Raw genomic sequence first — 8392 nt, forward strand, 5'->3', positions numbered from 1 at the left:
CTGACGATGTGTACCCAAGCATCAGAAAACAAGTCCTCTCCCCCCTGCTCCCATCCCACAGACCTGTTCTCATCCAAGCTTGTTTTGCGGAGATGCCTTTTTTTCTGAGACTGGTCCCCTCTGGTTTCCTCTAACGTCAGTGAAGAGACACAGAGCTGCTGCTCATCTCTTAGGGAGCTGAACTGGCCTCTGGAGAGGCTGTACCCTCCACGAACTACTGAAAATTCTGTGGCAGATTGGCTTGTCGCTTGACCACCCACAGTGCCTGCCAAAAGTTAGGTGGAGGGGGCTAACCCACAGTAACTCTCTCTGTCGCTCGCTCTCAACCTCTCTCAGTGGGCTTTTCCCAAAACACGGGAATGTCAAAGGAGCAGAGGATGGTCCAAGAGCATCAGCGTCAAGGGTCTGTGTGTGTCTACTCTACTTCCCTTTCCCTGGTCCCTCCCTCTCCCAAAAAAACCCACAGAAAAAACTCATTAAAAGTTGTAGCCACCTCAGCAGAAAGTGGGGAATGTGATAAGGACTGTTGCAACTCCCATAAAGAGATGAAAAGATGTATTCAGAAGTTTCAGTAGCAAACAGTTTTGTTGGTCTGGGGCTTGTTTTTCTTTGTTTTTTGGGGCGGGGGTCAGGTGTTTGGGAGTGGAGGGTGGGTTGATTTTGGGGTTTTTTTGAATGATTGCTTCCTCTTCTGTTGCCAGCAGAGAGGTAAGTGCTGGAGCCCTGAGCAGAGAGGACCAGTGCCTGGTATCTGCACCCTGCACTCCCATGGTCAGAGGAGGGGGTGCCAGAGCTGCACGCCCGCTGGCTGCCAGCACCCAGGCACAAGCCCTTCATGGCCCTGATGAGAGCATCACTGAAGATTAAAGACTGGGTGGCAGAGCAGGAGATAGCCAGCTTTAGGCACAGAAGAGAACCTATAAAGGGAGGGGTGAGCAGCAGTGCAAGGGGCCTGGAGAGAGTGAAGCGGTGGAGGTTGCAGTACGGAAAGGTGAGCGCTGCTGTGGCCATCCTGACATGGTCGGACAAGTGTGAAGGAGCATCAGAGGAGCCAAATGTCACTGAAATTTTGACTGAGACCGGAGCCAGAATTGGGCATGTGTCCTGGGTTGTCAGAAAATGAAGACTCCTTGATTTCAGGAACAGATAGTTTGACATCTTGGGAACGCCTCTGAGCTAAAGAATCTGTTTATGTTTTGGGGTAACCTGACTTCACATTAGAAGCTACCTTGATAAAAGCCTCCCTGGATTTCTCCTCACACGCTGTACTGTTCTGACGTCTGAACCCCGCTCCTATAGCAAAGGACTGCATTTTTTTTTTCTTTAACAGACAAAGGAAGTGTCTTGCAATATAGGTTGATCCTCCTTCTAAAAGTGCAAGTTTGGCTTTAAGCACGCCAAGCAAAAAAAGAATTGATTCCTTGAACCAACAACCTTTAACAGCTCCCACCATGATATCACATGCTCTTCCTGAGGAGACCTGCCAGTTTTTCCCTGGCTCCTTTCTAAGTGTCCCAGAAGAAAAACACAAAGGGAAACATAATGAAGGAAGGCTGTGGGGAAACTCCCCTTTTACCCATTTCCAGAAAAGTGAATTCCTTGGGATCTTAGCTAATAATGATATAATCCTAACTCCTGCACAAGAGTGAATTTCTTCTTGCAAGAATAAAGAACGTCTTCTTGTTTCTGTTTCTCATTTCCATTCCCCCAACAAAACTAGAAGTTCTCAAAAACCTGATACAGTGTCTTGGAGAGTGCAGGTGAGATATTTTACGGGAAGAGTGATGTTGGGAAAGAATCTGAAAAGGGAAGGAGTAGGAATGAGGAGTTGACTCAAGGCAACAATAATTCTCCATGGGAAACAGCTTTTGCACAAGTCTGCTGGAACTATCCCTCATCCAGCAGCAGCACACTGACTCTGGAAGCAACCAGTACCTGGGGAAATTGTCACAATCAAGCCAATGGAAATATTGCTGGAGTAAGAACAGCAGATACAGTTCCCAATATTGATTTTGTATTGACTTTTCTGGACAGGAAATACTTGGAAACTGTTGTAGGTTGTTTGGGTTTTTTTACCAACAGTTATCCATGAAACCTTGTAGCATCCTGCCATCCCACGATATACAATATGATTTTTTATTATTTTTAAGAAGCTGTGTTGCAAATTATAACATTTCTGACGTTTCTTTCCAGACTAAAAATGACTGTTTGTATATTTCCTGTGAATTTGGGATTCTTTCACACCCTCCCTCACTTACTCACCTCTACACTCCTAAATGGCTGCACTCTATTTCAGTTTGCTGATTAATACCGTCTATTTTTTCACTTCGCCTGCACAAAAGCAGTGTAAATATAACTCCATGCTGAGACATTTAAAGATCCAGGAACCAATTCAGCAAGAAGCTTGCATGTGTCTAAGTATGCTAATCATCCCTGGCTCAAAGTCAATGTTTCACTTGTTTGCTGAATTGAGATGCTAAACGTAATCTTCAGAGGAACTTCCTTGAAGATCACATACATCATTGCACTTCACAGTCACTAACTGTGGAGAGCTCAGAGATGCAGGCAACAGCATGGTACAGTACCCCACGCTTTTCCTTGCTGAAGGAGACAGAGGTCTATGCACGAATTCACGATTCACGCAAAGACTTCACGAAAGTCAAAGCAAAAGTGACTGGCTCCTACTGAGTGACTTTAAAAGGAGCCTGGTATAAATAAAATGTGTCAGTTTGCATTTTTGTCCCAGATTACAGCCTCGAGTTTTCAGAACTTTTTCCCTAACTGCTGAAGAAGATATTCAGATAGGTAAGTTCACAGCTCTATTAATCATTGTTATACCTATTTTACGTGTGAGCTGTTTCCCCTGAATTTGTAACAAGCCATAAGTCTTCTGAAAGTATATTCGTGAATGCCTCTTTCTGAACACAGAAACCAAATAATGTTTCCAGTTTCAGTAATAGTGAAGTTTTCCCAATGTAAGCCAGCATGCTGAAGCGTTACAAGCTGATAGTCATCACACATTATAACTGTTTCACGTAAAAAAATTTTAAACACTGCCATAATTCCACATTCACAAGGAGAGAAGAAGTATCATTTAATTGTCTCTACATGACAAAGCACACATAAGCAAGAAGCAGAAGATTTACAGCCCAGTTGTTCTCATAACCAATCCCAATTATGATGTGTCTCTGCTCACCCTAACAGAAACATCTGCCTAACCACTCAGGCTAGGGACAACTACTGCTATCTGACATTCCAGTGGTTCACAAGCACAATGCAATTACAGCTGCAAGTCTGCCATAAGCAAACAGCTGAACACTCTGCTGAATGTATCGCAGTCATTCAAACCGCTGAGAAGCTTCTTCCTGTCCTTAGTAACAGGCTGAGAGGGATGTTCATGTGAAAGAACCGAGCCTCTGCTACATGTCTTGTAAAATTCGATGGGTTTTGGTTCGGGTTTTTTTACCTACTTGGCCTGGCAGAAGTTAAGTTTAACAAGTTAATGAATACTTCTGAATGGCCTTCCTTATGTCTTACACCAACGTCTGACAGCAGAATACAAATCCAGAAATACGGAAAAAACCCTCGGGAGGGAGAATCCAAATGGAAACGCTCGGTGCTTTTGCAAAATGTCGCTGCTTGTTCCAGTTGTCCCTCCGCATGGCTCACTCCATTTGGCTGCTTTCGGCACAGATTAGTGACCTTCAACCCTGACAAATATGTTGCCCTCATGCTTTTATGATCTCCTAATCTCTCAGAAGGTGACACATTCTGAGATTAGAGTAAATACACCAGGATCCCAGGGGCAGCATAATGCAGATGCAGCTGTGATGAATGCCAATTAAAACAGTAGCAGCATGTGGCAGCTGTTTACAACTACTTTTAATTAGCAAGTTTTAAACACTCTGTTATTAGGCTCCTCTTTGAAGTACACAACTAGAATAGGTCTCGAGTTCATAATTCCTGAGACCTTTGAGTAGCTTTCTGCTAGAGAACTACTGCATGAGAGGCTTTGGCAGAAAAGCTTGCATGACCTGCTAGTATTTCTCTGAAAAATGCCTCCTACAGGATAGAGGATCTTCAGCTATGGGGGCAATCTGGGCATAGGATACTGCCTAGATGGGCGGTTAAACACCATTTGCCCACCATGTTCCCCATCACATGGAAAACTTTACCTATAAATATACAAGTTAAACAACATAAGCAGGTGTCTACAACAAAGTTCTGCAAACATCTACCCAAAGAGATGAAAAGTGGAGGCTGCTTTTCAGCCCTGTTTGCCACATCTCAGACCAATTCTAGAAACAGGGTGTCTTCTCCCTTCTCAGGGAGGTCTGCCTGAAGCATGTGGAGACACGCTGGCTGCACCTATCCTGGGAAAACAAACACTGCCAGGGAAGCTGCCAGGCCCAGCCATCGATACTATCGCGCCGGGAGAACGGTCGCTGGCATGCTGGGGCCCATGCCGTCCCAGGCAATCCCACCCCTACACAGGTGCCAGAGTCCACAGGGACCAGGAGCCACTCCAAGGCTACGTGCGTGCAGCCACCCTCTCCAGGAGGGAGCGGGAAGGATGTGGTCAAACGGCAGCAGCTGGCCCCCAGGCTAAAGAACAGACCTTGGCGCTGGCTCACAGTAATTCTAATAAACACAGCAATTAGGGCCAGCTTTAACTAGATTCTTTGAGCAATGCAGGTAGTCAGAGCTCCTGCACAGGCTGGGCGCCCGAGCAAATCCTCATGGGCCCCTACAGGCCTGCACTGCCCAGGAGGAGATCTGTGCTGCCACATTTCCACCCCGGTTCTTGTCTAAATTCAGATGTCACCCCGTGCCCACCGGTTAAGTCACCATAATACACGTATGTGTACGCAAGGAAAGGTAGGTCCAGCATCGGACGCCAGTGCAGAGCAGAACGGCCACCCATGTCCTTGTAACACATGAATTCATACAAACCTTAACCATCTTAAATCAAAGAAGGTGAACTCAGCTCAAAACTGAGTTTCATGCAATGGCTGAATCCCACAGGGACCTCCTGCAAGTCCAGGGGTGACCGAGGGGGTTTGACATCACACGGGATCGCGCAGCTGTAGCCCACAGCACAACTGCTTCCCCAGGCGCGCAGCACCTCGGCGCATTTCCCTGGTGCTCAGGCGACGTCCAAGCGCACTCGCTTGAACACCAGCGCAATCTCCGCTGTTACTAACACCAAAGAAACGAACGCTTATAGCCTGAGCAGTCATACTGTGACGAGGAAATCATGCTTCGTATGTCAGAGGTAACTTGGGAATCACAATATGGAGCACTTGACATCTTAAGAGATCGATACATCATGTTGACACATATAAACAAAAAAAGAGACCATACTGCATAATGTCAAGCAGCTTTTTAGCTTCTTTTAAACGAGGCAACCTTTACAATGTAAAGACATGCTTTATTTAGGTCTGAATGGGTCATTTTTCTCTTTTTTTTTTCTTCTGATAGCAGAAGTCCTTTTCTTCATAAAAAAAAAAAGTTTTATCTCAAGCCGCTCCTAAAAACTTGTGCTTAAAACTTTAAAAGTTTATGATGTCTATAGAAAAATGTAATAATTTATTAAGTTTTTGTAGCTTTTGCTAGCTTTAATAGAACTATGAAAATTTTCCAGCAGCTACTTTGGTTTCCGTGAAGCAAGAGGGCACAGGGCTCTTGCTCCCTACCAAGAGACTTGCAGTGGCGGTGCAGGGAGAGGCAGGTACAGTATTTCTGTGATTAAGAACTAGCAGGTTTACTCTCCATTTAGTTCGACCATCCTATCAGTGCAGCTAAGACATCTGCATAACATTTCCTTTTGCTATGGTTCACATGAGCTAAATAATGCGTATGTTAAAAACCGGGCTTTCAGCAGCTTTTAATAGCAAGGAAAAATAAACTCCTGCAGTTTTACAGATACACAGTCTCTGTCTTGGCTTCATTACCTGAGGTTATTTAAAGAAAATTAGTGGCTTTGCACTGACAAAACCCACGCAAAGGAATAATGCATTGAGCTCATTTTATCCTGTGTATTAGGTAAAGGTTTAGTTAATGGTCTTTTAGTTAAAACACTAGGACTCCATCTCACTGCATGCTAACAGGGTAACCAAGACATCAATTTCAACACGTCCCAGTCCCTGACCTCTAATAGAGGCCCCACGTCGTATCCATTCCTCTGGCCTTTCTGCCTGCTCTGTTCGGGCTGGGAGCCGGGAACGGGTCTTGGTGCATACGGCACTGGGTGCATACGGCACTTGCATCCATCGCTCAGCTCACAACTACGCATAAATAACTACATGGCAGAGGTAGCACAACCTGAGTGGTATCGCTGGGCCAAACCAACCACTTCTTGTTGTGATGACTTCTCCTGTCCCCTTCCGGCGTACACGTATATATACACAGATGCATTTATCAGATGCCTGTGTCTTTACTGTATGCATACCACATACCCTGTTTCTTCTTAAGAGATCTTTCTGTCATTATTCCGCCCATTTAACTTCTTCATCAACGACCTGGATGAAGAGTTAGAATGTACCCTCAGCAAGTTTGCTGACGACACCAAACTGGGAGGTGTGGTAGATACACCAGAAGGCTGTGCTGCCATTCAGCGTGACCTGGATAGGCTGGAGAGCTGGGCAGAGAGGAACCTGATGAGGTTCAACAAGGGCAAGTGCAGGGTCCTGCACCTGGGGAGGAACAACCTCATGCACCAGTACAGGCTTGGGGTGGACCTGCTGGAGAGCAGCTCTGCGGAGAGGGACCTGGGTGTGCTGGTGGACGACAGGTTAACTATGAGCCAGCAGTGTGCCCTGGCTGCCAAGAAGGCCAATGGGATCCTGGGGTGCATCAAGAAGAGTGTGGCCAGCAGGACAAGGGAGGTTCTCCTTCCCCTCTACACTGCCCTGGTGAGGCCTCATCTGGAGTACTGTGTCCAGTTCTGGGCTCCCCACTTCAAGAAGGATGAAGAGCTACTGGAGAGAGTCCAGCGGAGGGCTACAAGGATGGTGAGGGGACTGGAGCATCTCCACTACGAGGAGAGGTTGAGGGAACTGGGCTTGTTCAGCCTGAAGAAGAGAAGGCTGCGAGGGGACCTTATAAATGCCTACAAATATCTGAAGGGTGGGTGTCAGGAGGATGGGGCCAAGCTCTTTTCAGTGGTGCCCAGTGACAGGACAAGGGGCAATGGGCACAAACTGAGGCACAGGAAGTTCCGTCTGAACATGAGGAAGAACTTCTTCTCTCTGAGGGTGACGGAGCACTGGAACAGGCTGCCCAGGGAGGTTGTGGAGTCTCCTTCTCTGGAGATATTCAAGACCCGCCTGGACAAGGTCCTGTGCAGCCTGCTGTAGGTGACCCTGCTTCGGCGGGGGGGTTGGACTAGATGACCCACAGAAGTCCCTTCCAACCCCTACTATTCTGTGATTCTGTGATTCTGTGATTTGTTGTCATCTGTAAAGAGGCTGCACTTCAGAAAGTTTTATTTCAGATACTGGATTGTCTGTACTGAAAAAAAGTGAAGATGACTTTTAAGTGACTACTGATGTATACTGATAATGCTGTGTCAAATTTACAACAGGAGATAACTTTTGGGGAGTATTTTACTCTGCTGCTCTTACAAGAAATCTTTTGTGCAAATTAGCCTTTCCCCAAAGGACACGGTTATGAAAATAAATAGCCTGAAATTTTAAAAAATCTAATAAAGTAATTCAGATATTATTTGAGCCGCAAATCTGTTGCTCCTGTAGAGAGGGGGCCACGTTCCCAAGGAAGGCTGCCCCCTTCATCCTCCTCATCGCAAATGCCCCGTTTGGTGGAGGATAGCTGCAAAACCCCCTCAGCAGGTGGATGAGTGCAGCAATGGAAAAGCCGTCCTGCCCAGTGGGCTGCACAAGAAGGTCCGTGGTGGTCTCTCCATCTTGTCATCTGATGGAAATTTAGAAGATGCCTCCTGCAGAAACATTTGTCCTGGCAGCCCATCCGGGTGACGTTAGCAGACCGCTCCAAAATGCCAACCAACACGTCTTAAAAACCTTCACTGCTCCGACTGTGCAGGGCACAGGGATTGCACCTCACTCCCAGTACACCCAGTGCGCTGACCATGACCCCTTTACAGACCCACAGCCCCGGGCCCGAGATCTCCTCCAGCAGCGGATGCCTGGAGGATTCTGCACCTCTCACACGGATGAAGCAGTGCGAACGAGCGTCGCTGGCCTGCACGCGCCTGAGGTCCTCTCCTGTCTCCCAGCCACGGGGTGCGGAGAGGGTGCGGGGGCTGCAGCGGGGGCTGCCGCAGGGGCTGTGCAGAAAGCCCAGGACAGGCAGCGGGAGCTGGTCCCACCGGCCTCCTGCATCTTCTCCCTGTGGGGCCCGGGCTGGCCGGGAC

The sequence above is a fragment of the Opisthocomus hoazin genome, chromosome Z (genome assembly GCF_030867145.1).
Source record: "Opisthocomus hoazin isolate bOpiHoa1 chromosome Z, bOpiHoa1.hap1, whole genome shotgun sequence".
Classification (NCBI taxonomy): Eukaryota; Metazoa; Chordata; class Aves; order Opisthocomiformes; family Opisthocomidae; genus Opisthocomus; species Opisthocomus hoazin.